General features: G+C 40.0%; 1 pseudogene; it reads right to left on the minus strand.

The window, feature by feature from the left end:
* Positions 1-3,631: 3,631 nt before the first annotated feature.
* Positions 3,632-3,901, minus strand: LOC114905749 (annotated as a pseudogene).
* Positions 3,902-5,996: the final 2,095 nt, after the last annotated feature.

Raw genomic sequence — 5,996 nt, forward strand, 5'->3', positions numbered from 1 at the left:
GGAACCAGCAAAAGATATTGAGAAATTGTCATTCGTGGGTTAAGAAGAAAACCAGGAGTCTTTGGTGTTCTGGGAGCCAGTGAAGATTGTTTTTTTAGGAGGGAGTAATCATCTATGTCAAATGCGAGTGGTAGGTCAAGAGAGATGAGTTCTGAGAATTCATCCTTGAATTTAGCAATAAAAGGGCCATTTGTGATCTTGGCAAGAATTCTTGCAGTGGTGTATGTGGGACAGGGTGGGGGTTGGGAGCAAAGCCTGTTTGGAGTGGATTCAAGAAGAGAAATGGAAACAGGAAGAGTTTTCACAAAGATTTTGGCTATAAAATGGAGCAGAAATGGGTAAACTGTTTTGTTTGTTTGACTTTTGTTTGTAGTTCAAATAAACTGAATAAAAAATACTTCTGGAATTTGAATTTGAAAACTACTTTGGGTATTTGTTAAATTTCCTAATTTTGATATGAACAGTGGTTATGTAAGAGGAATGCCGTTGTTCTTGGGAAAGCACGCAGAGAAAGAGAGCGTGAGAGAGAGAGATGGTGATGGTGGTGGTGATAGACAAAATGTAGAATGAATGAATCTGGGTAAAGGGTATGTGGGAGTTCCTTGTTCTATTCTTGCAACTTTCCAGTAAGTTTGAAATTCTATCAAAATGAAAGGTAATAAAAAATGTCAGGAGTATATTTCTTAATTCTTTGTATTTCTTAGCACCTACTGCAGGATCTTAACATTACTATAAGTAAACAATGACTTGTTTCTTGAGTTTCCATTCTCTGCTAGACACTGACCTAGGGTGGCATACACATCATTTCTAATCCTTCTGATTAGGTATTCCTGTCTCCATAAAACAATGGAGCAGAAAAATGAGGCAATACCTGGAGGGGTATGTGGGGGTCAAGAAAAGTTTGAACAATTTTTTATTTTAAAGATGGGTATGTTTATAGAATATTTGAATACTGGTGGGAATGATTCAGTAGAAAGGGAAAAAATGATGATGCTGAGAGAGGGGAGAATTGCTGGAGAGGTGTTCCGGATTAAGGAAGAGGGATGGGATCTAGTATGCACGTGGAGGGCTTGGCTTTTGATCAAAGCAAGGACAGCTCATCCATTGTATCAGAAGAGAGGGTAGAGCATATGCAAACAGATGTAGGTAGGTGCGGAGAAGGTGTGGTGACACGCTGTGGGAATTCTCTTTTGTTTCTGTGTTTACCATGAAGCTGGAAACAGGGCCCTTAGTGTAGAGTAAGTAAGGAGGAAGAGACATTGAGATTTGAAGAGAGGGGAGAAGGTATGAAATTAATGTCTAGTGGAGGGTGAATGGATGAAGGAAATAGAGTGGGATGGGCAGTCTTACCAAGGATGCTCTTGAAGTAATCATGAATTTAGAATGAGACCAGTCACTACAGTTTATTTCTCTGGCAACATTTAGGTTACGTGGATACAGGTCTGGAGTCCGGAGAGAACTGGATTTAACAAAGCGTAGGGTTTTGCTAGGCAATTACGATGAAGAGACAAAAGAGCAATGGAGTTGACAGTGAATGCAAGGGAGTGAAAATTGACCGTGGAGTATATGATGGGTAAGTAGGAAAGTTGAGGACCCTGTGCGGAGGTGAGGGATAGTGAAAGGATGGCAGGACCAATGAATTGGATATATCAGTGGGGTAGAAGGATTATTGGGAGACTAGATACTGGAGGGAGTAAGCCAGAAAGATAGGAAATGGTGTTTGAGGAATAGAATGATTGAAATTAAGATAATGGAGAGGTGTTGTTATTAGTAATGACAAAAATCTTGGATATGGCCCTGGAAGTAGGTGGTTGAGGTAAGGCTCAGTGCGTGACATGCAGTAGACTGTCACTAAATGTTTAGTCCCTCTCCTATTCCTCTACTGCTTATTTGATTAGAGCACCATAAATCTGGGGCACTAAGCAATGAATTTTCTCTCTTAAAATGAACCAAATAATCCAGTAGCATCTTTGAAATCCCTGGCCCACATCTCTCATTTCAGATTGAGGGTTTGTATTTTACATTTCATAAATTATGGCAGTTAGCCCAAGTTTTTGGTACTGGTACACATGCATTGTTGATTGCTAATTGATCCAAACATGTTTTTTCTTGGATATGACTTCAGAATCCTTCTCAACACAGTATCCAGGTCTCTACTACCAACCAGTAGAAGTTGGCATATACGATTAAACCTATTTGAGCTACTGATAAGGTCACTTAAAAATTGTTCTAGTTTATGGATTTGGTGAAAGTCAATTATTTCTAAATGAAGGTCTTGAACTATATTTAATTTTCCAGTGTGAGAAGAAATGCTTTCTTAGATGAGATGGGAAAACAGCTTTCAACTCTGAGTAATGACTTTTTAGGTATGTGGTTTATACGGTGCTGTGCTTTCTCAAGGACAGCCCCATGGAAGAATGCTCTTTTTTTTTTTTTTTCAGATTAGCTTAATAAAAAGAAAATGGTAGGAAATTAGTTTCTCCAGGATACTTTTATACCAGATCATTATTACTAGTTAGAGTTTGTCCTAAAGAGTGGCACTAATTTGAAATGTTAGGTTTTGAGCATGTATTTTAAATCTTTAAATTATGACCATCCAGATAATTGTATTGGATTATTTTAGTTTTATCAGAGAAAGCAAAATGAGTAATGCTTTAAAAACTATTCGTATTTCAGAGTAACTTTGGATTCTGAGTGACTAGAAACATGAACTGTGTCTGAGTCACTTTGCTTTAACTATATTTTGGGGGTTGCTTGATTTATTTAATTGCCTTGAGCAGAACACATTTGTGTCCTAGTGATGGCTCACTCTCCCCCTGCTTTCATGGGGGTGGAGCACTTTGGAGATGCGAAGTGATTATTTTTGGTTTCATCCGTCAAAGGGAATAGAATGAGATAAAAAAGCATTAACTTCTTTTTTTCTAAACTTAAATTTCCAGCAATCTCAAAAGATGACTGCTTCTTAGCAAAGAATGTTGGCAGAGTTTATTTGATTGCAAAATTATCGGAATAGATGTTTTGAAAGTTATCTCTTTGCCGAAAGTCCAATTAAATCTTATTTAATGAGTGGAGAATCGTGCTAAGTGCTGTGAGGATTATAGAGAAGTATTATTTACAGTTCCTGCGTTCAGTGTTTTAGAGTCTAGTTGGGAAGACATGTTGTACTAAGCTGAAAATGCAACAAACATGCAAAACTGTAAGTGTTCAATATTAAATATGCATGATTGATGGTAAGAACTATAGGACTTCAAAAGGAGGCACCGTGGTGGCTTGAGTGGGCAGAGGCTGTATTATAGTGAGGAAGCCCTGGAGCCAGAAGCCCTGGGGCTGAATCCCTACCTTTCTGCCTAAGAGCTGTGAGTGCTTGCTTAACTTATTTAACCTCTCTAGGCCTCACCTTTCTTCTCCTATAAAAGAGAACAACAGGAATACCTATCGCGTAAAGCAATGGTATGGATTAAATGAATTAATGTAAACATCTCACTATGTGTATTGGTTTCATTTACCAGTGCCTGATATATGGAAAGCTATACATATGGAAAGCAGTCAATAAATTTTAGTCATTGTTAGGGAATACAACTTTCTAGAGTTGTGTTTTGATATATTAACTTAATTTGGGGGGGTTCACTATTTATTTATGACAAATATTCCACATCCGTGATCCTCTCCGGTCAGGAGTTCTTTGAGAGATGCCGTCCGCCTTGGCCAGTTGGAGAATGGAGTCTTCTGACTCACCCATCCTGCGAATGGCCCTGCAGATAGAGTAGGTTTTAAACTGGCCATTGAACCTGGCTGTCGCCTTGTCAGCCTCGGCCAAATTCGTCTGGGCGGACGCGTGGTCCTTGGAGCCGATGATGCGGCTGTGCGGTGCGTACAGGTCCATGAAATCGTCGTTTTGCATGTTGAGGGCGCGTCTGGTGGCACCACAGTGGGCGCGAACGCAGAAAGCAAATTTTTTTTAACATCTTTATTGGAGTATAACTGCTTTACAATGGTGTGTTAGTTTCTGCTTTATAACAAAGTGAATCAGCTATACATATACATATATCCCCGTATCTCCTCCCTCTTGCGTCTCCCTCCCTCCCACCCTCCCTATCCCACCCCTCTAGGTGGACACAAAGCACTGAGCTGATCTCCCTGTGCTATGCGGCTGCTTCCCACTAGCTATCTGCTTTACATTTGGTAGTGTATATATGTCCATGCCACTCTCTCACTTTGTCCCAGCGTACCCTTCCCCCTCCCTGTGTCCTCAAGTCCATTCTCTACGTCTGCGTCTTTATTCCTGTCCTGCCTATAGGTTCTTCAGAACCTTTTTTTGTTTTTTTAGATTCCATATATATGTGTTATTTATTTTTCTCTTTCTGACTTACTTCACTCTGTGTGACAGTCTCTAGGTCCATCCACCTCACTACAAAAACTCATTTTCGTTTCTTTTTATGGCTGAGTAATATTCCATTGTATGTATGTGCCACGTCTTCTTTATCCATTCATCTGTCGATGGACACTTAGGTTGCTTCCATGTCCTGGCTTTTGTAAATAGAGCTTCAATGAACATTGTGGTGCATGACTCTTTTTGAATTATGGTTTTCTCAGGGTATATGCCCAGTAGTGGGATTGCTGGGTCATATGGTCGTTCTAATTTTAGTTTTTTAAGGAACCTCCATACTGTTCTCCATAGTGGCTGTATCAATTTACATTCCCACCAACAGTGCAAGAGGGTTCCCTTTTCTCCACACCCTCTCCAGCATTTATTGTTTGTAGATTTTTTGATGATGGCCATTCTGACCGGTGTGAGGTTATACCTCATTGTAGTTTTGATTTGCATTTCTCTAATGATTAGTGATGTTGAGTATCGTTTCATGTGTTTGTTGGCAATCTGTATATCTTCTTTGGAGAAATGTCTGTTTAGGTCTTCTGCCCATTTTTGGATTGGGTTGCTTGTTTTTTTGATATTGAGCTGCATGAGCTGCTCGTATATTTTGGAGATTAATCGTTTGTCAGTTGCTTCGTTTGCAACTGTTTTCTCCCATTCTGAGGGTTGTCTTTTCATCTTTTTTATGGTTTTGTTTGCTGTGCAAAAGCTTTTAAGGTTCACTAGGTCCCATTTGTTTATTCTTGTTTTTATTTCCATTTCTCTAGGAGGGGGGTCAAAAAGGATCTTGCTGTGATTTATATCTTAGAGTGTTCTGCCTATGTTTTCCTCTAAGAGTTTTATAGTGTCTGGCCTTACATTTAGGTCTTTAATCCCTTTTGAGTTTATTTTTGTGTATGGTGTTGGGGGCTGTTCTAATTTCATTCTTTTACGTGGAGCTGTCCAGTTTTCCCAGCACCACTTATTGAAGGGGCTGTCTTTTCTCCATTGAATATTCTTGCCTCCTTTGTCAAAAATAAGGTGACCAGGGCTTCCCTGGTGGCGCAGTGGTTGAGAGTCTGCCTGCCAATGCAGGGGACATGGGTTTGTGCCCCGGTCCGGGAAGATCCCACATGCCGCGGAGCGGCTGGGCCTGTGAGCCATGGCCGCTGGGCCTGTGCGTCCGGAGCCTGTGCTCCGCAGCGGGAGAGGCCACAACACTGAGAGGCCTGCGTACCGCAAAAAAAAAAAAAAAAAAAAAAAAAGGTGACCATATGTACGTGGGTTTATCTCTGGGCTTTCTATCCTGTTCCATTGATCTATCTTTCTGTTTTTGTGCCAGTACCATACTGTATTGATTACTGTAGCTTTGTAGTATAGTCTGAAGTCAGGGAGCCTGATTCCTCCAGCTCCATTTTTTTGTTTCTCAAGATTGCTTTGCCTATTTGGGGTCTTTTGTGTTTCCATACAAATTGTGAAATTTTTTGTTTTCGTTCTGTGAGAAATGGCATTGGTAGTTTGATAAGCGTTGCATTGAATGTGTAGATTGCTTTGGTTAGTATAGTCATTTTCACAATGTTGATTCTTCCAGTCCAAGAACATAGTATATCTCTCCATCTGTTTGTATCATCTTTAATTTCTTTAT

Source organism: Monodon monoceros, unplaced genomic scaffold (assembly GCF_005190385.1).
Source record: "Monodon monoceros isolate NGI ecotype Baffin Bay Population unplaced genomic scaffold, NGI_Narwhal_1 Super_Scaffold_22, whole genome shotgun sequence".
Lineage (NCBI taxonomy): Eukaryota > Metazoa > Chordata > Mammalia > Artiodactyla > Monodontidae > Monodon > Monodon monoceros.